This window comes from Manihot esculenta, chromosome 8 (genome assembly GCF_001659605.2).
Source record: "Manihot esculenta cultivar AM560-2 chromosome 8, M.esculenta_v8, whole genome shotgun sequence".
Lineage (NCBI taxonomy): Eukaryota > Viridiplantae > Streptophyta > Magnoliopsida > Malpighiales > Euphorbiaceae > Manihot > Manihot esculenta.
The window spans coordinates 17,390,106-17,415,965 of record NC_035168.2 but is presented as its reverse complement, the minus strand read 5'-3'; positions in this window follow the sequence as shown (position 1 = coordinate 17,415,965).

The window sequence follows — 25,860 nt, the reverse complement described above, 5'->3', positions numbered from 1 at the left end:
AGGGAAGTCCAGTTTCGGCCGCCGAAAGTCAGGTTCGGCCGCCGAACATTGCATGGATGCGGGAGCGCATTCGGCCCCCGAACGTGGCCTGGCCAGCCACCTATAAAAGGGGCACTTAGCCGAAATGGGTGAGTTTTCTCCCATTTTCGGCCACAGCAAGTTTCCGACCTTCCCTTTTGCAACTCTTGTGTTCTTCTTCCAAATCTCTTCCATTTTTCTTAAGTTTTAAACTCACATTGCAAGTTTTGAGCATTTAAACCAAGTTTTGGAGCTTTGGGAACTCAGGAGCTCATTTTCGTGGATCTCCAAGTTTAGGTCGTCTCCCTCTCGATCTTCAAGAGGTAAGAGCTGATCTTAAGCTCCTTATGTGTTTTAAGTAAGTTTTATGCAAGATCTATGGGTAGAAAGGCATGTTAGGGTATATGTTGAGTTATGGGTTATATTGATGTTTTGAACAATGTGTGTGGATTTTGTGTGTTTGAAGTGTTGTAGTGGGGTGTATGACTGTTTGAGACCCCTAGGAACTTGTATGCATGATTTGGTTGAGATATATGCTTGATTTGAGGTTTTGGGAGGCAAGGGGTTCATGTGAACCAAGTTTCTGCCCTTCTGGCAGAAACCAGGTTCGGCCGCCGAAGGGAGTTTCGGCCGCCGAACCCCCTTGTGGAGGCAGCATTCGGCTGCCGAAGCTTGCCCCCGAAAGAGGACTTTCGTCTCTGTCTGGGAGATTCGGCCGCCGAAGGTGCCGCCGAACCTGCCTGACTTTCGGATCTGTCCAGGACTTTCGGCCGCCGAAGGTGCCGCCGAAAGTGCCCTGTTCAGCCATTTCATGCATATCTCTGTGTGATTTTTTTCAGGATGTTTTAGGGGGTTTTTGGGGAGTAGTTTAGAGATATGTTCTAGTATGTTTGGTCCCTCATTTGAGTCCACCTGTGTAGGTTCGGACCCGAGGAACCGAGGACCCCAGCAGTGAGTTCAGCTGCTTCGGTGTTGTCAGAGTCAGCCAGAGGTGAGTGGAACTAAACTAAATCTTTTAAATTAAATGTTTTATCATGTTTCATGCATCATGATTATGCAATAGGATGATTGCATTAGTATTCACGAATATGCCGCATTGCATCGATGGTTGTTGATGTGGGTGAATGTAGGATGACCCAATTAGTCCATGACAGGAAGACCAGGCCCCATGCTACAGGCCTGGCACAGAGTAAGAAAGACCAGGCCCCATGCTACGGCCTGGCACAGAGTAAGGAAAGACCAGGACCCCATTCTACGGCCTGGCACAGAGTTGGGACTCGAAGACCAGGAGCCCAGAGGAGGCCCTGGGATAAGGGTAAGTAAGGTATGTATGACAGGAAGACCAGGACCCCATTCTACGGCCTGGCACAGAGTTAACTTGGACTATTTGGTGACAAGTTCACCCAACCCTTATGTGGATTGTCTGTGTTATGATGCATTTCATTAAAGCATAGTGTTAAATGTTTTATAGTTCAGCTCACTGGGCTTTTAGCTCACCCCTCTCCCTTTACCCCCAGGCTTGCAGGTACAGGATAGAAGAGGAGGTCGGTTAGAGTAAAGATTGCTTATGTAATAGCTAGTTATGGACATGATCAAATTGTAATGTAAAGTCTTAATCAGTATAGTTATGTAATGAGATGAGGTTTATGGATGTTAGTGTGTGCTTGACCATAGATTGTTGTATCCCTTTTAATACATGATCTTAGAGATTTTGATGATGTTTATGTAAACCGACTCAACAGATGTATGTCACCCATTGAGGGTACAGATGAGATCCCACAGAGGGATCAAGGTTATGTTTATGTTTATGCAGGTTGAGATTGGTTGATGTATATGGAAAGAAAAGTTTTAAATTTTTACGCATGTTGTTGATCATGTATGGGATTATACAGGTTCACAGGTTTTATGTCAGGCTTGCTACGGGTCCCGGCGGCCTTAAGTCGACCCGGATCCTAGCGCCGGTAGCGGTCCGATTTTCGGGTCGTTACAGACGTGCAATCCGCTTGTACCATTACATGTATTGTGAATAAAAATGTAATGATTGAGTAAGGGAAATGTTGCCAGCTATCTATTGGTGCCTAGATTCCCATATCACAATTTAATGTTTATGTTCGGCCATCCAGTTTGTAGCTGAAGATGTTAATTTTATGCCATGTAGATCATTTGTTTGCTATGATGGTGGTGAAATGGGTTGAGCTAACCCAAACAGTTGTGACACTCTGTTAAGCTGATGCCACTCAACAACATGAAAACAAATTAGTAGCACAACTGATCGCCATATTTGTTTCTTGTAGACAATAATCCAGCAGAGCATCCACCATGTCGTCAAAGTAGGGCTCCCATATAAACTCCATAGATAAAGTATTATCAGTACTTTAAAAATAAAATATTTAATTGACATACATTCAAAAAAAATATGAAGGATAAAAATAATTACCTCTTTAGCTTCCATCCAGTCAACTTTGGTACTGTAATTGCACTAGCGCATGCATTGTTACTTCGATAATTGTTCTAGCATTACTCCACCTACACAGTAAATTGTGTATAGTTAATAACATGATTTTTATTATGATAACAGTTGTATGTTGCCAAAGGTGTATCAAATTAGAGTAAAACACTAACCGACTGCCTATCAGTGTATCTAGCATTGGATCTATTTGGGCGATGCTTGGTGATATTATTTTTATTCTGTCCCAGGCTCAAATTTGCAATATATGTAATGCGCCACCCATTTGCTAGACCCGTGGTGATGTGACTTTGCATAACTCCTTACACAGCCAAGCAAGGCATGCTGCACCCCAGCTGTATTGATTACATCTATTTAAATTTGCTAGGAGTAGCAAAAATATTAGATTGACCATATGTACAGATCTGTCTATAAACAGTGATCCACCAATTAGCCTCAATATGAATGCCTTAGCATATCTCTAAATAGTAACATCATCGGCATAAGCTGGAATGTTGTAAAAATTATCCCTCAACCAGTTAAGTGCAATTGAATTGCCTTTCATAACTTTCCGATATGGGACAATCCTAAGCAAATTGTGACACAACATCTGCCAAGGCTGGCCTGTGGATCCAGTAATAGTGTTGCCGCCAATAGGTGTAACGACCCGAAAATCGGACCGCCACTGGCGCTAGGATCCAGGTCGACTTAAGGTCGCTAGTGTAACGACCCGAAAATCGGACCGCTACCGGCGCTAGGATCCAGATCGGCTTAAGGCCGCCGGGACCCGTAGCAAGCCTAACATCTAACCTGTAAACCTGTATAATCCCATACATGATCAACAACATACATAAAAATTAAAACTTTTCTTTCCATATACATCAACCATACTCAACCTGTGCATGCACTGTATATAACATAACTCATAAACATTGATCCCTCTGTGGGATCTCATCAGTGCCCCCAAATGGGTGGCATAACATATGTTGAGTTGGTTTGCATAAACATCATAAAATCTCTAAGATCATGTATTAAAAGGGATAACAACATTCTATGGTCAAGCACACCTCTAACATCCATATACATCATCTCATTACCTATCTATACTGATTAAGACATTACATTACAATTTGATCATGTCCATTGCTAGCTATTACATAAACATGACTTCTTTACTCTATCCGGACTCCTGCTCTATACTGTACCTGCAAGCCTGGGGGTAAAAGGGAGAGGGGTGAGCTAAAAGCCCAGTGAGTAGAACTATAAAACATAATAACACTATGCTCCAATGAGATGCATCATAACACAGACAATTCACATAAGGGTTGGGTGAACTTGTCACCAATTGGTCCAAGCTAACTCTGTGTCAGGCCGTAGCATGGGGTCCTGGTCTTTCTGTCATACATACATTACTTACCATTATCCCAGGGCCTCCTCTGGGCTCCTGGTCTTCGAGTCCCATTACCGTGCCAGGCCGTAGAATGGGGTCCTGGTCTTTCCTTACTCTGTGCCAGGCCGTAGAATGGGGTCCTGGTCTTCCTGTCATGGACTAATTGCGTCATCCAACATTCACCCACATCAACAACAATCGATGCAATGCGGCATATTCGTGAAACTGATGCAATCATCCTATTGCATAATCATGATGCATGAAACATGATAAAATATTTAATTTAAAAGATTAAGTTTAGTTCCACTTACCTCTGGCAGACTCTGACAACACCGAAGCAGCTGAACTCACTGCTGGGGTCCTCGGTTCCTCAGGTCCGAACTTACACAGGTGGACTCAAATGAGGGACCAAACACACCTGAACATAACTATAAACTACTCCCCAAAAACCCCCTAAAACATCATGAAACAACCATAGAAAAACATGCAAAGGAGGCCTGGACAGGGCACTTTAGGCGGCAGGTTCGGCGGCCGAAAGTCCCTCCAGAGCCGAAAGTCAGGCAGGTTCGGCGGCACCTTCGGCGGCCGAAACTCCCAGACAGAGACGAAACTCATGCATGTTCGGCGGCACTTTCGGCGGCCGAAACAGCCAGACAGAGACGAAAGTCTCCTTTCGGGGGCAAGCTTCGACAGCCGAAAGGCTGCCTCCCCAGCCATGTTCGGCGGCCGAAAGTCCTTCGGCTGCCGAACCTGGTTTTTGCCAAAGGGCAGAAACTTGGCTCCCTATGCACATTTCGCCTCCAAACCTTACCAACATGCATCAAACCTATTCTACAACACACAAACACAAGCATACATGTTCCTAGGGGCCTCAAACCATCATAAACCCCATCTACAACACATCAAGCATCCACATTGTTCAAGAACACACATTTATACCCATAAACATAACCATAACCTAAACATGCATTCTATCCCATAGATCTACTTAAAACTTACTTAAAACATGCAATGAGCTTAAGATCGGCTCTTACCTCTTGAAGATCGAGAGAGAGACGACCTAAACTCGAAGTTGGGAGAGATTGGGTTCTTGAACCTCCAAGCTCCAAAACTTTGCTCAAAAGCTTTAATCTTCAAAACAAAGTTAAAACAAATGAAAATCTTGAAAGATTTAGAGGAAAAACATCAAAGATGGGTGAGGGACGGCGAAGAGCTCACCTTGGCCGAAAATGGGGAAAAAGCTCGCCCGTTTTCGGCTAAGGGACCCTTTTATAGTGGCTGGCCAGACCACGTTCGGGGGCCGAATGTGCCTCCGCATGCATGCCATGTTCGGCGGCCGAACTTGGGGTTCGGCGGCCGAACTTGGGGTTCGGCGGCCGAACTTGGGGTTCGGCGGCCGAACCTGGACTTCCCTCACTTATGCTTTCGGGGGCCTAAAGTACACCCGCAACGCATGCATGTTCGGCGGCCGAACTTGAGGTTCGGCGGCCGAACCTGAGTTTTCCTCCAATGCTATTTTCATGCAAAAACTCATTTTCTTTCATGCTTAAAACATAAAACACATTAAAACATTTCATAAAAACATGGTTTTACCCTACTAGAGGCTTCCGACATCCGAGATTCCACCGGACGGTAGGAATTCCGATACCGGAGTCTAGCCGGGTATTACATTCTCCCCCCCTTAAGAACATTCGTCCCCGAATGTTCCTCAACTAGCACATGCAAGGCATACAACATATTATACACATAAAACACATGAAGCATATAAGAAACCAACCTTAGAAAAGATAAGGGTACTGCTGGAGCATGGACTCCCGTGTCTCCCAGGTGCATTCTTCCATATTGTGGTGGTTCCAAAGGACTTTCACCATCGGGATTTCCTTATTTCTCAGCTTCCTGATTTGAGTGTCTAGAATCCGTACCGGCTGCTCAACATAGGTGAGATCCTCTTGGATCTCCACATCAGGCTCACTAAGAACCTTGACCGGATCTGACACGAACTTTCTCAACATAGAAACATGGAAAACCGTATGGATTCTCTCCATTGAAGCAGGTAAATCCAGCTTGTACGATACATTCCCAATCCTTTGCAGGACTTCAAAGGGTCCGATGTACCGCGGAGCCAGCTTACCCTTCTTTCCGAACCGAACCACTCCTTTCATTGGAGACACCTTGAGCAATACCAGATCCCCCTCCTGGAACTCTACTTGCCTTCTGCGGATGTCTGCATAACTCTTCTGTCTGCTTGCAGCAGTCTTGATTCTTTCTCTGATTAAGGGTACCACCCTGCTGGTGATCTCTACTAACTCAGGCCCTGCCAAGGCCTTTTCTCCAACTTCCTCCCAGCAAACAGGTGACCTGCACTTCCTTCCATATAAAGCTTCATATGGAGCCATCCCGATGCTAGCATGATGGCTGTTATTGTAGGCAAACTCCACCAAAGGTAGATGCTGCCTCCAAGAACCGCCAAAGTCCAGCACACACATTCTTAGCATATCTTCTATGGTCTGGATGGTCCTCTCTGACTGTCCGTCTGTCTGTGGATGGAAGGCAGTACTGAAATCCAATCTAGTACCCATGGCATTCTGCAGACTCCGCCAAAACCTGGAGGTGAACTGGGGCCCTCTATCTGACACTATAGAAACAGGAACCCCATGCAGTCTGACTATCTCACCAACATACACCTGCGCCAACTTGTCCACAGAATAGCCACTCCTAACAGGGATGAAGTGAGCAGATTTGGTGAGTCTGTCCACAATCACCCATATGGAGTCCAATCTGTTGGACGTCGTCGGTAACCCCACTACGAAGTCCATAGCTATATTCTCCCATTTCCACTCTGGAATAGGTAGCGGGTTAAGCATTCCAGCCGGCTTCTGATGTTTCAGCTTCACCCTCTGACACACCTCGCAGGCTGACACAAACTGTGCCACTTCTCTCTTCATAGCTGGCCACCAATAAACCTTTTTCAGATCCTGATACATCTTGGTGGCCCCGGGGTGAATGATGTATCTTGCATTATGAGCCTCTCTCATAATGTCTCCCTTTAGCCCTATGTCATCTGGTACACACAAACGACTCCCATAGCGGAGGATCCCCTTATTGTCGAATCTGAACTCACTGTCCTTGCCTGACTGAACAGTCCTGGCAATCTTCACTAACTCTGGGTCCTCATGCTGTTTCTGAGCCACCTGCTCCAGAAACACGGGCGTCACTTTCATCTGAGCAACCAAGGCACCTGTACCAGACAACTCCAACTGAAGACCTTCATCAATGAGCTTGTAAAACTCCTTCACCACTGGTCTCCTCTCTACCGTGATGTGGGATAGACTGCCTAGTGACTTCCGGCTTAAGGCGTCTGCCACGACATTCGCCTTACCCGGATGATACTGAATCTTGCAATCATAGTCACTCAGCAGCTCCACCCATCTCCTCTATCTCAAGTTCAAATCTCTTTGACTCAGGATGTACTGCAGGCTCTTATGATCTGTAAAGATCTCACATTTTACCCCATAGAGGTAGTGCCTCCACATCTTGAGTGCAAAGATTACTGCTGCCATCTCAAGGTCATGTGTGGGGTAATTCAACTCATGCTTCTTTAGCTGCCTCGAAGCATAAGCAATCACCCTCTCATTTTGCATCAGTATACAACCCAGTCCCACACGGGACGCATCACAAAAGACTGTAAAGTCTGCATCACTAGATGGCAGAGCTAACACTGGTGCTGAAGTCAACCTCTTCTTAAGCTCTTCAAAACTCTCTTCGCACTGGTCAGTCCACATGAACTTCTGATTCTTCCTGGTCAGTCTGGTCAGAGGAGCTGCTATTTTCGAGAAGTCCTGAACGAACCTCCTGTAGTAACCTGCCAAACCCAAGAAACTCCTGATCTCCGTCACTGAAGTGGGTCTAGGCCAGTTAGTCACAGCTTCTACCTTCTTGGGGTCCACCTCTATCCCATTCTCTGACACTACATGCCCCAAGAACGAAATGCTCCTCAGCCAGAACTCACACTTGGAGAACTTGGCATACAAGCCATGTTCCCTCAAGGTCTGTAGAACCAACCTCAGATGATGGGCATGCTCCTCTGCATTCCTGGAATACACTAGGATATCATCTATGAAGACAATAACGAAGTGATCCAGGTACTGGCTAAACACTCTATTCATGAGATCCATGAATGCTGCAGGGGCGTTGGTTAACCCGAACGGCATCACAAGGAACTCAAAATGCCCATATCTGGTCCTGAAAGCTGTCTTTGGCACATCTTCTTCTCTGATCCTCAGCTGATGATACCCAGATCTCAGATCTATTTTGGAGAAACAACCCGCTCCTGCTAGCTGGTCGAATAGATCGTCGATCCTTGGCAATGGGTACTTGTTCTTGGTAGTGACTTTGTTCAACTGCCTGTAGTCGATACAAAGTCTAAGGGATCCATCATTCTTTCTCACAAACAAAACTGGAGCACCCCAGGGTGAGGTACTCGGTCGGATGAAGCCCTTGTCTACCAGTTCCTGCAACTGCTCCTTCAACTCTTTCAATTCTGCTGGCGCCATCCTGTAGGGAGGGATAGAGATCGGTCGGGTTCTAGGCATTAGTTCTATCTCGAACTCTATCTCCCTAGCAGGTGGTAAACCTGGCAGCTCGTCTGGGAACACATCTAAGAACTCTCTAACCACTGGCACTGAGGCGGGCTCTCTGACCTAACTGCTAAGCTCTCTCACATGAGCCAAATACCCCTGACATCCCCTCCTGAGCAACCTACGAGCCTGAAGAGCTGATATCAGACCTCTAGGTGTACCCCTCCTGTCTCCTCTGAAGACAACCTCAGACCCATCCTAACCTCTGAACCTGGCTACCTTGTCCCTGCAGTCCAAGGTAGCACCATGGGTAGGTAACCAGTCCATCCCTAGAATGACGTCAAAATCTGTCAAATCTAGAACCACTAGGTAAGCGGACAAGCATCTTCCCTCAACAAACACAGGACTACACTGGCAGACTGACTCTGCCACAAATGGATCACACTTGGGTCCACTGACCCAGAGAGGACACTCTAACCCAGAAGTCATCAGACCTAACCTCCCCATTGCTCTCGGAGCAATAAAAGAATGAGATGCACCAGGGTCCATCAAGGCATACACATCTGAACAACCAATGATTAAGTTACCTGCCACCACGGTGTTAGATGCATCTGCCTCCTGCTGTGTCATTGTGAAGATCCGTGCTGGAGCTGATGGACCTTCACCTCTGAAACCCGCTGAAGAAGAGGCTGCCCCTCTCCCTCTGCCTCTGCCACTGGCCTGAGTCATGGCTGGAGCTGCTGGCTGCGCTACACTGCCTGAGGCTGTCTGCTGGGACTGAGCCATCGGGACTGCTCTTGGACATTCTCGAGCCATATGCCCCTCCTGACCACATCTGAAACAGGCGTTCATCCCAAACCGACATACTCCCCTGTGTGGCTTACCACACTTCGCACAAACTGCATTATCCGCACCAGAGCTTGAGCCACTCCCAAATCCCAGACTGGACTTGACTTTATTCCAGAACTTATTCTTCTTACCCTTGGGCTTACCCCATCTCTTACTGCCTGAAGCTGCTGCACTCAGGGTAGAAGGATCTAATCTTCCCCCACCCGGAGTTTTAGAACCAGAAGGTTGTGCCACTGTCTGCTTAACTGTCCCCTGAATGATGGCACTGGCCTCCATTTTCCTAGCCATATCTACTATGGCATGGAAGCTCTCCCTGTCCACGGACTGAATCAAGGAGGAATACCTGGAATGAAGTTTCATGACATACCTCCTTGACTTCTTCGAATCTGTATCCAGACTCTGCCCAGCAAAAGGCAACAGCTCCAAGAATCTGTCGGTGTACTCCTCTACACATTTCATCCGTCTGCCTCAACTGTTCAAACTCTATCATCTTCAGCTCCCTTGAACTATCGGGAAAAGCCCATCCTGCAAACTCGTTTGCAAACTCTTCCCAGGACATGCTGTCCACTCTCGGGTTCACATAATTCTTGAACCACTCTCGTGCCTTCTTGCACTTAAGCGTGAACCCAGCCATCTGAATGGCTCTACTGTCATCAGCCCCAATCTCCTCTGTGATCACTTTAACCCTTTCAAGATATACAAATGGGTCATCCCCTTTTTCATACTGGGGAGCACCCAATTTCATGTAGTCAGTCATCTTAACCTTGCTCCCACTGGCTGAGCTAGGTCTAGATGGCTGAGCAACTGGGGCTGCTGGTTCTGTAGGTGGTGGAGGTGGTGCAGCATTTTCTGAGGTAGGGTCTACTGGATTTGGATAGTATGGTGGGGGTGGATACATTGGGTATTGTGAATATGGTGGGTAGTATGGTGGGTATGGCATCTGTGTGGGATAAGGGGTGAAGCTAGGGTAATCCGATGTACCTCCCATCGAATACCCGGGATTTTGTGAGAAGGGCGGGTAGGAAGGTGGCTGAACAAATCCCGAGGCCTGGGTGCCTCCTTGGGACTCTCCCATACCTTCTTCCGACATGCTAACTCCCAAACTGCCATCCCTCCTCTGCTCTACATCCATCTGGTCCCCCACTTCCTCTGACATTCCGCCCTGAACTGTTCCTCTAACCGATCTGCTCCTACCCAGATCCAAAGACCTTCTAGGGTCTCCTACTGCTCTGTCTCTGCTAGACCTACTAGACATTGCCCTAGGCAATGCTGGAGGACGGGCGCTCGTGCCCTCATCCTCAGGTGGCACTCCAGTCAATCTTGCTGATCGACGAGTTCCCCTCATCCTGTTTTCTGAAAAAACAGCACACATCACATAAACATTAGCATCATATGGTTCATGTGGGCACACATGAACCCGCATCACACATCACATATCATAGCATATCATCATGGCATTTCACATCATTAATTAAGACAGGACTCCACATCCTATCCTAGTGGACATGATCTTTCCTATTGTGCTTGACCTTCTATAACATCTATGAGCCCGACACTCTAGGTCTGACCATATGAACCTAGGGCTCTGATACCATTCTGTAACGACCCGAAAATCGGACCGCTACCGGCACTAGGATCCAGATCGGCTTAAGGCCGCCGGGACCCGTAGCAAGCCTGACATCTAACCTGTAAACCTGTATAATCCCATACATGATCAACAACATACATAAAAATTAAAACTTTTCTTTCCATATACATCAACCATACTCAACCTGTGCATGCACTGTATATAACATAACTCATAAACATTGATCCCTCTGTGAGATCTCATCAGTGCCCCCAAATGGGTGGCATAACATATGTTGAGTTGGTTTGCATAAACATCATAAAATCTCTAAGATCATGTATTAAAAGGGATAACAACATTCTATGGTCAAGCACACCTCTAACATCCATATACATCATCTCATTACCTATATATACTGATTAAGACATTACATTACAATTTGATCATGTCCATTGCTAGCTATTACATAAACATGACTTCTTTACTCTATCCGGACTCCTGCTCTATACTGTACTTGCAAGCCTGGGGGTAAAAGGGAGAGGGGTGAGCTAAAAGCCCAGTGAGTAGAACTATAAAACATAATAACACTATGCTCCAATGAGATGCATCATAACACAGACAATTCACATAAGGGTTGGGTGAACTTGTCACCAATTAGTCCAAGCTAACTATGTGCCAGGCCGTAGCATGGGGTCCTGGTCTTCCTGTCATACATACATTACTTACCATTATCCCAGGGCCTCCTCTGGGCTCCTGGTCTTCGAGTCCCATTACCGTGCCAGGCCGTAGAATGGGGTCCTGGTCTTTCCTTACTCTGTGCCAGGCCGTAGAATGGGGTCCTGGTCTTCCTGTCATGGACTAATTGGGTCATCCAACATTCACCCACATCAACAACAATCGATGCAATGCGGCATATTCGTGAAACTGATGCAATCATCCTATTGCATAATCATGATGCATGAAACATGATAAAACATTTAATTTAAAAGATTAAGTTTAGTTCCACTCACCTCTGGCAGACTCTGACAACACCGAAGCAGCTGAACTCACTGCTGGGGTCCTCGGTTTCTCTGGTCCGAACCTACACAGGTGGACTCAAATGAGGGACCAAACACACCTGAACATAACTATAAACTACTCCCCAAAAACCCCCTAAAACATCATGAAACAACCATAGAAAAACATGCAAAGGAGGCCTGGACAGGGCACTTTCGGCGGCAGGTTCGGCGGCCGAAAGTCCCTCCAAAAGCGAAAGTCAGGCAGGTTCGGCGGCACCTTCGGCGGCCGAAACTCCCAGACAGAGACGAAACTCATGCATGTTCGGCGGCACTTTCGGCGGCCGAAACTGCCAGACAGAGATGAAAGTCTCCTTTCGGGGGCAAGCTTCGGCAGCCGAAAGGCTGCCTCCCCAGCCATGTTCGGCGGCCGAAAGTCCTTCGGCTGCCGAACCTAGTTTCTGCCAAAGGGCAGAAACTTGGCTCCCTATGCACATTTCGCCTCCAAACCTTACCAACATGCATCAAACCTATTCTACAACACACAAACACAATCATACATGTTCCTAGGGGCCTCAAACCATCATAAACCCCATCTACAACACATCAAGCATCCACATTGTTCAAGAACACACATTTATACCCATAAACATAACCATAACCTAAACATGCATTCTATCCCATAGATCTACTTAAAACTTACTTAAAACTTACTTAAAACATGCAATGAGCTTAAGATCGGCTCTTACCTCTTAAAGATCGAGAGAGAGACGACCTAAACTCGAAGTTGGGAGAGATTGGGTTCTTGAACCTCCAAGCTCCAAAACTTTGTTCAAAAGCTTTAATCTTCAAAACAAAGTTAAAACAAATGAAAATCTTGAAAGATTTAGAGGAAAAACATCAAAGATGGGTGAGGGACGGCGAAGAGCTCACCTTGGCCGAAAATGGGGAAAAAGCTCGCCCGTTTTCGGCTAAGGGACCCTTTTATAGTGGCTGGCCAGACCACGTTCGGGGGCCGAATGTGCCTCCGCATGCATGCCATGTTCGGCGGCCGAACTTGGGGTTCGGCGGCCGAACCTGGACTTCCCTCACTTATGCTTTCGGGGGCCTAAAGCACACCCGCAACGCATGCATGTTCGGCGGCCGAACCTGAGTTTTCCTCCAATGCTATTTTCATGCAAAAACTCATTTTCTTTCATGCTTAAAACATAAAACACATTAAAACATTTCATAAAAACATGGTTTTACCCTACTAGAGGCTTCCGACATCCGAGATTCCACCGGACGGTAGGAATTCCGATACCGGAGTCTAGCCGGGTATTACAGCTAGGACCCGTAGCAAGCCTGCTATACTCTCTGAATACCTGTAAAATCCCATACATGATCATACATTCTCTGTAAAAATATAAACCTTTACTCTGTACCAAGGCTCAACCTGTGCATGCACTATCTCTGTAACCCTCCTTACTAGAGCTCTCATCACTGCTCTAGACAGGTTCAACTCATACTATGTTAAGCCTGGTTTTCACATACTCATAAAAACATTTACATAAAATAAAACAGACCATGTATACAAAAAGGATTTACAACATAGGTCAAGCACAATAATAAAACTTCTCTTTACAACACTAAAACTTCTCTTTACAACATTACATGTCCACACTATACTATTACAAAATTCTTTACTCTTTCTGTACCCTGCTGAACTTCCTCTGAACTCTGATCCTGCAAGACTGGGGTTAAAGGAGAGGGATGAGCTATACTAGCCCAGTGAGTAGAACAATAAAACATGTTAATAAACATGCTCACATGGAATGCATCACATCACAAGTAAATCACCCATCTCAGACCGACTGATTCAAAAATCCCTCAACTGTGCCCGGCCCGCGAAGGAGCTCCTCAGGACTTTATTACGCACCCTAGGGTGCTCTGTGCCTGGCCCTCTCAGGGCTCCTCAGGACTTTACTACGAGGGCTAATGAATCCACTATGTCCGATCCGTACAAGCACTGAATAATGCAATGCGTCACATTAGTGTAGTCTAGTGCACTCAACCTATTACATATCATGATGCATGAAACATGCTAAAAGCATTTAAATTTCTCAATTTAAAACATTAAGTTTAGTTCCACTCACCTCTGGCTGACTCTGAACTGACTCTGAAGACTCTGAAGCAGTGCTCACTGCTGCTCTCTTCGGTTCCTCTGGCCCGTTCCTACACAGGTGGACTCAAAATGAGGGACCAAACTAACTCTAGACCATCTCTGAATACTCCCCAAAACCCCCTTAAAACATCCTAAAACAATCAAGGAAAACATGCAAAAGAAGGCTGGACAGGGCACTTTCGGCGGCAGGTTCGGCGGCCGAAAGTCCCTTCCAGAGCCGAAACTCAAGCACTTTCGGCGGCACTTCGGCTGCCGAAAGTCCTCTCCAGAGCCGAAACTCAAGCACTTTCGGCGGCACTTCGGCTGCCGAAAGTCCTCTCCAGAGACGAAAGTCCCTAACCTTCGGCGGCACCTTCGGCGGCCGAAACCCCCTCCAGAGCCAAAAGTCCAAACTTCGTGGGCAAGCTTAGGCAACCGAAACCACCTCCTTAGCATGTTCGGCGGCCAAACCCTCCTTTGGCGGCCGAAACTGGATTCGCCAGTAAGGCAGAACCCTGCTCTGCTTCATCCAAATCTTACCCAACTTCACTTCAAACATGCAAACCACAATTCCTCAACCTGCATATACTTAAGTATAGGCACAAAGGGGTCCAAGACTAACTTAAAACCCCTACAAACATCACAACTCAACATATAAGCATGCTTTGACCACAAATCAACCAAAACCTCAACTTACCCTAACATGCATCTCTACCCATAAACTCCATAAAACCTTCAAACAACATGCAAAGAAGTTCAGGATCTTCACTTACCTCTTACAAACAAGAAGATAAACGATCCCAACGTGGAGATATGAAGAAACTCTCCCTCAAAGTCGCCAACTTCAAAACTTTGGTTGATTTGCTCAAAAGCTTCAAAACAACATAAAACCCATCAAAACTTTGCAAGATTTGAAGAAAATATGAAGATCACCCAAGGAAGAGCATGGTCTCACCTCTGTCTGTGAAAATGGAAGAAATCTTATCCATTCATCGACCTAGGGCCTTTTATAGGTGGCTGGCAAGACCACCTTTGGCGGCCTAACGTGATTCCAAACTCATGCATGTTCGGCTGTAACAACCCGAAAATCAGACCGCTACCGGCGCTAGGATCCAGGTTGGCTTAAGGCCGCCGAGACCCGTAGCAAGCCAAACATACATCCTGTACAATTGGTATAATCCCAAACATGATCAAACATAAACATAAAAACTTTAAAACATAAAGCTGTAAACTTTTCTTTCTTTCAAACACCAAGCTTAACCTGTGCAAGCACAACTCAAAAACATAAACCCCAACACTAGAGTTCTCATCAACTACTCTCGTGGGGCAACATACATTAAGCTTGGTTTTCTTGCTCATTATAAAACATACATAAGGACCATGTGCAAAGGGATTAACCACACTTCTAGGGCAAAGCACAACTCTATCTATTACATTACATTATCTCATTTTACATCATAATATATTACATTTCGTTACATATCTTTACAATACATCATGTCCACTACTAATCTATTACATAGGCATGACCTTAGACATAACCTGCTGATCTCCTGACTATCTCTGACCCTGCAAACCTGGGGTTAGGGGAGAGGGGTGAGCTAAAAAACCCAGTGAGCAGAAACCATAAAAGAAAAGCAGTTCATTAAAACGTATGCTATCATGGAATGCATCACATCACAAACAATACACATCTAGGATGAATTCGTCACCATTAGCCCTCTATATAAAAATCTCGTCTCATAATAAGTCCAACAATGCTCTATGCCAGGGGCGATACGGCCACGCTTGGACTTCACATAACTCTATGCCAGAGGCGATACGGCCACACCTGGACTTTCTTCCTCTATGCCAGGGGTGATACGGCCACACCTGGTCTTTCTATCTCATATCATGCCATACATCTCCTATCATGTCATATCATATCACAGCATACTGAGGGCTAATGGATCATCCAATATTCATCCACATCATCATCACTGTATTATGCAATGCAACATATTCGTGAACGCTAATGCAAACAACCTATTACATAATCATGGTATTCGTGATGCATGAACATGCTTAGAACATTTAATTTCTTTAAAAGAGTTATGTTCTACTCACCTTTGACTAGCTCTGGACTGACTCTGAAGCAGCTAACACTGCCAAACACCTTGGTTCCTCGGGTCCGATCCTACACAGGTGGACTCCAGTGAGGTGCCAAACATACTCTAAACAACTCAAAAACAACTCCCCAAAAACCCCCTAAAACGTCCTCCAAACAATCATAGAAAACACCCATGAAAGGGCTGGACAGGGCACTTTCGGTGGCACTTTCGGCGGCCGAAGGTCCCTTCCAGAGACGAAAGTCATGCAAGTTCGGGGGCACTTTCGGCGGCCGAACCCTTTCTCCAGAGACGAAAGTCAGGCACTTTCGGCGGCCGAACATCACCTTCGGCGGCCGAAAGTCTGCTCCAGCTCCGAAACATAACTTTCAGGGGCAAGGTTTGGCGGCCAATCCATGCATCCATAGGCAGGTTCAGCGGCCGAAACCACCTTCGGCAGCCGAACCTGAGTTCTTCCAGAACTCAGCCCTTGTGCATACAAGCCTCCCAACCCCCCAAAACAAGCATCCATCCTCTTAAAACATGTATAAACTTCTCAAAACCAAGCATAAACCCTTAGTCATGCATAAAGGAGCTTAACAACTAGATTAAACTCCAAAAACAACATCCAAAGCATACATAGATAGCTTATGACCCACATAGGCCAAAACCATCAAAACATCCCAAAATCTCACTTGCTCTTTCCCAATCATGCATACACTCTCCCACATGCATAAACTAGCTTAAACCTTTAACATAACATCACATAAACATACATTGGGCATAAAACCCACATAAACCCTAACATGCATACCTACCCATACTCAACCATCAAAACATCAATAAACTTACTTACAACTTCATTAAAACACTAGGAAAGCAAGGATCTACACTTACCTCTTGAAGATCTAGGGGTGGTGCGATCCCTAACTCGGAGGTGTGGAGGATCCAAGCTCCAAAAGCCTCCAAACTCCCAAAACTCCTTTTTTAAGCTTCAAAACTTCAAAAACAGGGTAGATCTCATGAAAACTTGAAGGATGGGTAGAGAAAAACATGAAAACGACCAAAGGAGGACCAAAACTCACCTGAGCTCGAGAATGGGGAGAAAACTCGCCCATTTCCGATCTGAGGGCTCTTTATAGGTGGCCTGCTGAATCACCTTCGGCAGCCTAACGTGCCCCCCAAACTCATGCATGTTCGGCGGCCGAACTTGAGGTTCGGTGGCCGAACTTGGATTCACTCAAACAAGGCTTTCGGAGGCCAAAAGCGCTCCCGAAACCTTCTCATGTTCGGCGGCCGAACTTCACTTTCGGCGGCCGAACCTGGCAAAATCCTCCTTGGTCTTTTCTTTTCAAAACTCAATTCTTTTTCATTTAAAACCATGAAATCAGTAAAAACATTTTAGAAACTACATTTTACCCCTCTAGAAGACTCTGGCATCATCAAAATTCCAGATTCCAACGGAGATTCCGCCGGAAGGTAGGGATTCCGATGCCAGAATCTAGCCAGGTATTACATTCTTCCCCCCTTTAAGAACATTCGTCCCCGAATGTTCAAACAAACAGGCACATGCATATACATATCATAAGCACAATCATAACAACACATAAATTCTAGTCTATAAAGAAACACGATATCACTAGAGTAGGAACTCTCAGTCTCCCAGGTGCACTTTTCATCTTAAGGTGATTCTAAGGGGCTTTCACCATTGGGATTTCCTTGTTTCCACACTTTCTGACTTGTGTGTCGGTGGTCCGTACTAGCTGCTCAACATAGGTGAGATCCTCTACGATCTCCACCTCTGGTTCCTTTAAGAACCTCACTCGGATCCGACATGAGCTCACATACAGTGGAAACATGGAAAAACAGACAGATCTCTTCCATCGAAGTGGGCAAATCTAACTCGTGAGATACATTCCCAATCCTTTGCAGGATTTCAAAGGGTCCCATGTATCTGAGAGCTAATTTACCTTTCTGCCCATAACGAATCACCCTCTCTTTCGGAGACACCTCCAGCAAACCTCGACTTTCTCGAGAACCTCAACATGCTTCTGCCGCGCATTCAGACAAAACTCTTCTCTCTTCTATAACTCTACAAGCCTCTTACGGACAACTTCATAACTCTCCTGCTGATACTGGCCTTCTTCTTACTGTACTAAGGGATGGGATAAGCTGCCAAGTGGTTTCCGGTTGAGGGCATCTATCAAAAATATCTGCCTCAGCCGAATGATACTGAACCTTGAAGTCATAAACACCACGCAGTTTTTACCCATCTCCTATACCTCAAGTTCTTCTCCCTTGACTCAAGATGTGTTGCAAGCTCTTTCGATCTGTAAGGATCTGTCATCATACCTTATACAGGTACCGCCTTCACATCTTGAGTGCAAAGATTACCATCACCATTTCTAAATCGTGAGTAAGATGATTCAACTCATGCTTCTTCAGCTACCCAGAAGCATAAGCAATCATCCTGCCACTTTATAGTAACACACAATCTAGTTCCACCCGAAACGCATCACAAGACACTGTGACATCTTCATTACTGGCGGACAGAGCCACCACTGGTGCTGACATCAACATTTCCTTCGGCTCTTCAAAGCCATCTTCACACTGAGTAGACCACACAACCCTCTGGTTCTTCTTGATCCATCTGGCCATAGGAGCGGCAACTCTAGAGAAGTTCTGGATGAAATTCCAGTAGGTAACCTGCCCAACCCAAGGAGCTCTTGGTCTTTGACACTATAATGGGCCTGGGCTAGTCAGCTACAACTTCAACTTTCTCGGGTCTACCTCACTTTTCTTTTTCCGACATACCATGACCCAAGAAAGATATGCTCCTTGACTGAAACTCACATTTGGAGAACTGGGCATCCAAGCCATGTTCTCTCAGGATCTGCAATCCTGATTTCACATAATGGGCATACTCTTCTGTATTTCTGGAACTCACCGAGGTGCCGTCGATGAAGACAATAACGGAGTGATCCGGAAACCAACCAAAACTCTGCTTATGAGATCCATGAATGCTGTAGAGGCATTCATTTACCCGAACGACATTCCTAGGAACTCATAGTGCCCATATCTGGTTCTAACCGCTGCTCTCTGTACATCTTCTTCCTTGATCTTAACTGATGGTACCTAGACTTCAGATCTATCTTGGAAAGGCAACCAGCTCCTGCTAGCCGGTTTAAATAGATCGTCGATCCAAGGTAATGAATACTTGTTCTAGGTAGTGACTTTGTTCAACGACTTGTAGTCAATACAAAGTCCTGGGGATCCATCCTTCATTTTCATAACCAACACTAGAGTATCACAGGGCGAGGTACTCAGTCGGATGAAACCCTTGACTACCAACTTTTATAACTGCTCTTTCTATTCCTTTAACTCTGCAGGTGCTACTCTGTAGGGAGGGGCAGGGACAGGTCTAGTCCCCATTATCACTTTAATTTAAAACTCCATCCCCCCTAACAGATGGTACTGAATGGCCTGCCTGGGAAAACATCTAAGAACTCACTACTGGTACTGAGGCGGGTTCCCTGACCTGACTACTAAACTCTCTTGTACGAGCTGGAAACCCCTGACAACCTCTCCTGGCCAACCTACGAGCCTGCGGGGCTGATATCGAACTTCTAGGTATCCCTATTGTGCCCCCTCTAAGGACTACCTCTGATCCATCCTGACCTCTGAACCTGACTACCTTGTCTCTGCAGACTCAGGTAGTATCACTAGTAGAAGAACCAATCCAACCCTAGAATGACGTCAAACAGTCAACTCTAGGACCGCTAGATCGGCTGGAAGGCATCTACTCACAACATACTCTGAACTATTTCGGCAGACTGACTCTGCCACTGATGGATCACACTTGGGTCCACTAATCCAAAGGGGATACTCTAACCCATAAGCTATCAACCCAACCTATCTACGGCTCTCGGAGCAACAAGGAAAGAGAAATACATCAGGGTTCATACAAGCATACACATCAAACATAAGAGAGTGAGATTACCTGTCACCACCATGTCCGATGTGTTAGCTTCCTGCTGCGCCATGGAGAAGATCCGAGCTGGAACTGATGGACCTTCACCTAGGGAACTTGCTGAAAAAGGGGCCGTCCCCCTCCCTCTGCCTCGACCACTACTCTGCAACATGGCTGGAGCTGATGGCTGTGCCATACTGCCTAGAGTTGTCTGATGGGACGGTGCCATAAAAGCTGCCTTAGGACACTCCCGAGCTATGTGTCCCTCCTGGCCGCATCTGTAACATGCTGAAGTCCCAAACCGACAGACTCCCTTGTGTGGCCTACCGCACCTCGCACACTCTGCAACCTCAGTGCCTGAGCGCGAGCCATCTCCTAATCCCAGACCAGGCTGTATCCGATTCCAGAACTTGTTCTTCTTTGATCTTCTGAGACCTCTATCTCCCTTCTTACTTTTCATGACAGTCTCGCCTAGAGGGGAGAGATTAACATCACTTGTTCCCGGGTTTTTGGAACCCGAAGACTGTGCCACGTACTGGTTAACTGTCCCTTGAATGATGGCACTAGCCTCCATCTTCCGAGCCATATCTACTATAGCATGGAAACTCTCCCTGTCTACTGATTGAATCAAAGAGGAATACCTGGAATGGAGCCTTATGGTATACCTCTTAGCCCTTTTCTGATCCGTATCATAGGCTTGCCCCACGTACGGCAACAACTCCAAAAACTTATCTGTAAACTCATCAACACTCATCTCTTCTGTTTGCCTCAGCTGTTCAAACTCAATCATCTTCAATTCTCTAGAACTATCTGGAAAAGCCCATCCTGCAAACTCATTGGCAAACTGCTCCCAGGATAAGCTCTCCAACCTTGGGTCCACATAGTTTTTGAACCATTCCCTTGCCTTCTTGCATTTCAATGTGAACCCCGCCATCTGGATGACTCTACTATCACTTGCTCCCAACTCATCATTTATCATCTTCACCGTTCTGAGGTACTCAAAAGGGTCATCACCTGATTCAAACTTAGGGGCATCCAACTTTAAGTAGTCTGTCATCTTTACTTTACCCCCAACTGATGAACCAGGTCTGGATGTCTGGCACTACAAAAAAACAGGCTATCAGTGACGGATTTTTCCGTTGCTGAAAGTAAAAAATCCGTCGCTCAAACTTTCAGCGACGGATTTGCGACGGACTCAAGTCCGTCGCTTAAAGTCATGTCGCTAATTTTTTCCGACGGATTACAATTCCATTGGAAATATTAGCGACGGATTTCCGACGGATCTAAACTCCGTCGAAAAATTTACGACGGGTTTTCCGACGGAAAATTCAGTCGGAAAAATTTAGCGACGAAAAATGTTTGTCGCTAAATCCGTCGGAAATTCCAATTCATCCGATGAACATTCCGTCGCTAATCCGTCGGAAATAATTAGCGACGGAAATTTTCTGTCGGAAATCCGTCGGAAATATTAACACATTTGAAAAAATTTTCTCACAAATCCGTCGCTAATCCGTCTCTAATATGTTAAAATTCAATCACAAAAAATAATTCCCTGTTTTTATTTAGATATTCCCTGTATAATCAAATAATTTATAATTAAGAATCATATTGAATATAAATCAAATATCATTCATAATAATTATAAGTAATGTTCATAATACTTAACAATATTCAGAATATATAAAATAAATCCATAATATTTAACAATGTTCATAAAATTTAAAATAAATTCATAATACTTAACAATCGTCATAAAATTTAAAATAAATCAATAATACTTAACAATGTTCATAAAACTAAAAACTACTCTATGAATTTGTTGAATCATCTGTTGAAGTGTGCTCCAGTGTTTCCTCTTGCATCTGTACTGGCTCATCTGTTTCATTCATAGAGAGCTGCTGGCTATGTCCTCTACCTCTAGATGATACTGCTCTTCGAGGCATCTGAAAAAATAATTGTCCATTAATTTCAATTAACAATAAAGACAAACAATAGAAAAAATAATAATTAAATATTAAATCTATGAATATATATAAAAATATGGACAGCGAATTTTATCTTGGCATGTAAACTGTACTTGTGCATAGGCAAAGTTTAGAAATGTCTCTACTCCAATCTCAAATTCAGAATTAAGGAAGCCATTTTGATCTAGTCGCTCATACATCCAACTGCGATCTACCGACATTATAAATATATTCTGAAATATAAACAAATTCAACTCTAATTATATACTAATTTAACAAATCAAACACACTAATCAATTTAACAATACATATCAAACTAGAGTTGAATGAAGGCACGTAAAGTAAACCGACCAAGCCAAACTATACAGGCTAAGCGCAGTCTCAAAAAAATAAATTTTTTAAAAGAAATTATGTTTTTAAAAATAAAAAGCTTAATATTCAATTTTACTCTAAAGTTTATGAGGAAAATTTAATCTAATTAATTTTTAATTTTTATCTAAATTATTTTATAAATTTTAATTTGACCTAAACATCAAGAAAAAAAAAAAGAAATTGAGCACAACAGCATCACAAAATTTAAAAATTAAAAAACTTAATATTCAATTTTACTCTAAAGTTTATGAGGAAAGTTTAATCTAATTAATTTTTAATTTTTATCTAAATTATCTTATAAATTTTAATTTAACTTAAACATCAAGAAAAAAAAAAAATTGAGCACAGCAGCATCACAAAATTTTGTAAAAGAAATTATGTTTTTAAAAATTAAAAAGCTTAATATTCAATTTTACTCTTAAGTTTATGAGGAAAGTTTAATCTAATTAATTTTTAATTATTATTTAAATTATCTTATAAATTTTAATTTAACTTAAACATCAAGAAAAAAAAAAAGAAATTCAGCACAGCAGCATCACAAAAGTTTTTTAAAAAAATTATGTTTTTAAAAATTAAAAAGCTTAATATTCAATTTTACTCTTAAGTTTATGATAAAAGTTTAATCCAATTAATTTTTAATTTTGATCTAAATTATCTTATAAATTTTAATTTAACCTAAACATCAAAAAAAAAAAAAAAGAAATTCAGCACAGCAGCATCACAAAATTTAAAAATTAAAAAGCTTAATATTCAATTTTACTTTAAAGTTTATGAGAAAAGTTTAATCTAATTAATTTTTAATTTTTATCTAAATTATCTTATAAATTTTAATTTAACCTAAACATCAAAAAAAAAAAAAAAGAAATTGAGCACAGCAGCATCACAAAATTTTGTAAAAGAAATTATGTTTTTAAAAATTAAAAAGCTTAATATTCAATTTTACTCTTAAGTTTATGAGGAAAGTTTAACCTAATTAATTTTTAATTTTTATCTAAATTATCTTATAAATTTTAATTTAACCTAAACATCAAAAAAAAAATAAAAAAGAAATTCAGCACAGCAGCATCACAAAATTTTTTTAAAAAAATTATGTTTTTAAAAATTAAAAAGCTTAATATTCAATTTTACTCTTAAGTTTATGATGAAAGTTTAATCTAATTAATTTTTAATTTTTATCTAAATTATCTTATAAATTTTAATTTAACCTAAACATCAAAAAAAAAAAAAAAAAGAAATTGAGCACAGCAGCATCACAAATTTTTTTAAAAGAAATTATGTTTTTAAAAATTAAAAAGCTTAATATTCAATTTTACTCTTAATTTTACAAGGAAAGTTATTATGAACAATTCACAAAGCAATTCACAAACTTATTATGAGCAATTCACAAAGCAATTCACAGCAATTCACACAGCAATTCACAGCAATTCACAAAGCAATTCACAAACTTATTATGAGCAATTCACAAAGCAATTCACAGCAATTCACAAAGCAATTCACTAACTTATTATGAGCAATTCACAAAGCAATTCACTAACTTATTATGATTACCCATATTCCACAAAGCAATTCATACAAGAACTTATCTTGCACTTTTGTCCAGATTAAGCTTAAAAGTTCTGTTAATGTTATAAATGAAGTGTATCAAATCCTAAAGATTCAATATCTATGGATTTCTCATACCAAAAAAAAAAAAAATCTAAAATCAATCCAGAGAGTAAGGACAGGTTTTGTCCAAAAGAGAGCAATTATTTCCCCATCCCCCTTTCAATTTCGCACAACAAATTTGAAAAAAAAAAAAAAAGAGATCAAACCTGGTTGCAGTCGAGCGATGGACGAAGCAGACGTTACAGCTGAGCGTGACTGGCCGCAGGTCGTCGAAGATGAACGACGGACGAGCAGCTGTATTTGGCTGGGTGCAGTCTCGAGAGCGAGGGAGAGACGGATAGAGAGGGAGAGACGGATAGAAAGGGAGAGAGGGCGCCGATGGGGAGAGACAAATAGAGAGGGAGAGACGGATAGAGAGGGAGAGAGGGCGCCGATGGGGAGAGTGGTAGAGATGAAAAAATTAATTAGGGATTAGGGTTTTTTTTTTTTATATCATTCTCATTTTCTGATGGATTAGCGACGGAATAAATTCTGTTGCTAATATTTTAAAAAACCGTCGCTAATTCGTCAGAAATTTAAACATAAAGTATTCGTCGCTGATCCGTCGCTAAATTTTTTTTTCCGACGGAAGTAAATTCCGTCGCTAAATCCATCACTGATACCTTGTTTTTTTGTAGTGTGGACATCAGGGACTATTGGTTCTGCTGGTGGAGGAGGAGGTGCAGCATTCCCTGGGTTAGGGTTTGCTGGACCTGGGAAGAAGGGTGAGGATGGAAACATGAGGTACTGTGGGTAAAAGGAAGGATAGGGCATGAAGGTGGGATATGGGTTATAGCTAAAGAAATCCGATGTACCTTCCATCGGATACCCTGGCCCTTGCGGGTAGGGTGGATACTGTGGTGGAACAAAGCCCGAGGCCTGAGTGCCTCCTTGGGACTCTCCCATATCCTCTACTGAAATACTCATGCCCAAACTACTATCTCTTCTCTGGTTATCCTCCTCTGTTTCCATCACATCCGCTGATAAACCATCATGAACTGATCTCCTCCGACTTGCATCAAAAGACCTTCTAGGGTCCCTTGATGTACCTTCCCTGATTGTCCTACAAGATCTTGCCCTCTGCAGAGCAGGGGAATGGGCATCCATGCCCTCATTCTCTGGCGGAGCTCCAGTCAATCTAGCAGATCGACGAGTTCCTCTCATCTTGACTTCTAAAAGCATAACATATCACATAAACATTAGCATCATACGGTTCATGTGGAAACACATGAACCTACCTCACATACATCACATACATAGCATAACATTAATGCACATGCATATTCTCATGGCATTTCACATCATCATACAAGACAGGACTTCACATCCTATCCTAGTGGACATGATCTCTCCTATTGTGCTTGCCCTTCTATAACCTCTATGAGCCCGACACACTATAGGTCCGGCCATGTGAACCTAGGGTTTGATACCAATCTGTAACAGCCCAAAAATCGGACCGCTACCGGCGCTAGGATCCAGGTCGGCTTAAGGCCGCCGGGACCCGTAGCAAGCCAAACATACATCCTGTACAATTGGTATAATCCCAAACATGATCAAACATAAACATAAAAACTTTAAAACATAAAGCTGTAAACTTTTCTTTCTTTCAAACACCAAGCTTAACCTGTGCAAGCACAACTCAAAAACATAAACCCCAACACTAGAGTTCTCATCAACTACTCTCGTGGGGCAATATACATTAAGCTTGGTTTTCCTGCTCATTATAAAACATACATAAGGACCATGTGCAAAGGGATTAACCACACTTCTAGGGCAAAGCACAACTCTATCTATTACATTACATTATCTCATTTTACATCATAACATATTACATTTCG